This window comes from Schistocerca americana, chromosome 2 (assembly GCF_021461395.2).
Source record: "Schistocerca americana isolate TAMUIC-IGC-003095 chromosome 2, iqSchAmer2.1, whole genome shotgun sequence".
NCBI lineage: Eukaryota > Metazoa > Arthropoda > Insecta > Orthoptera > Acrididae > Schistocerca > Schistocerca americana.
In genome coordinates, this window is record NC_060120.1 from 932754470 (window position 1) to 932755174 (window position 705).

General features: G+C 39.6%; 1 non-coding gene across 1 annotated transcript; it reads left to right on the forward strand.

Moving 5' to 3' along the window:
• The first annotated feature begins 251 nt into the window (after nucleotides 1-251).
• On the forward strand, nucleotides 252-323 carry Trnah-gug. The gene has a single exon. It is a non-coding gene; the product is annotated as a tRNA-His (tRNA).
• The last annotated feature ends 382 nt before the right edge of the window (nucleotides 324-705 follow it).

The following is a 705-nucleotide window of genomic DNA, read 5'->3' on the forward strand; positions in this document are numbered from 1 at the left end:
AAAATTACCACGTCAGGCTTGTTTTGCAAGCATGCAATGCATTTTTATTTTTCTAACATTCCCACCAATCTCGAGAACTTTTTTATCATGACTAAAGGTAACGATCTCTGTCTGCGTCCTCCGTCTTGCTGCTGCAGTCTGTTGCTCTGCTATCGAGACGCCACCTACCTGCTGGCGAAATTACTGTGCCTACTGGAGCGGAAAGGACAGTTTTCCGCTCCCAGATGAGCGCCTATAAAAGAGCCAGCGTAGCCGTGATAGTCTAGTGGTTAGGACATTGCGTTGTGGCCGCAAGAACCCAGGTTCGAATCCTGGTCACGGCAATATAGTGCTCTGTTTTGTATTTTTTACAGAGTTACAAATTTATTCAAAAAGCTTCTTCTAATTTTAATAATTAAAAGTTTTCATTCATTTCACCAACATTAGACAGCTGTGATTTAGATTTTGAGATATTCTTTACATATTTTAAACAGGATGTAACTTGTTCACCAAGTAACAATGAACACAATTCTACTAAACAAGGAGTAGCCTTGAGTATCACATGCTCAACTATAGGCTGCAGATAGTGAAGACAGATAACCGAAACTGCTCAAATCATTTGTCTCTTTCTTATGATGGAAAATGATTGACGCTCAACGATGTAACCTTGTTCGAGAAAAATTCTGCGGTGTGGACTAAAATTACTATCTCCAAAAGCGTGTAAAA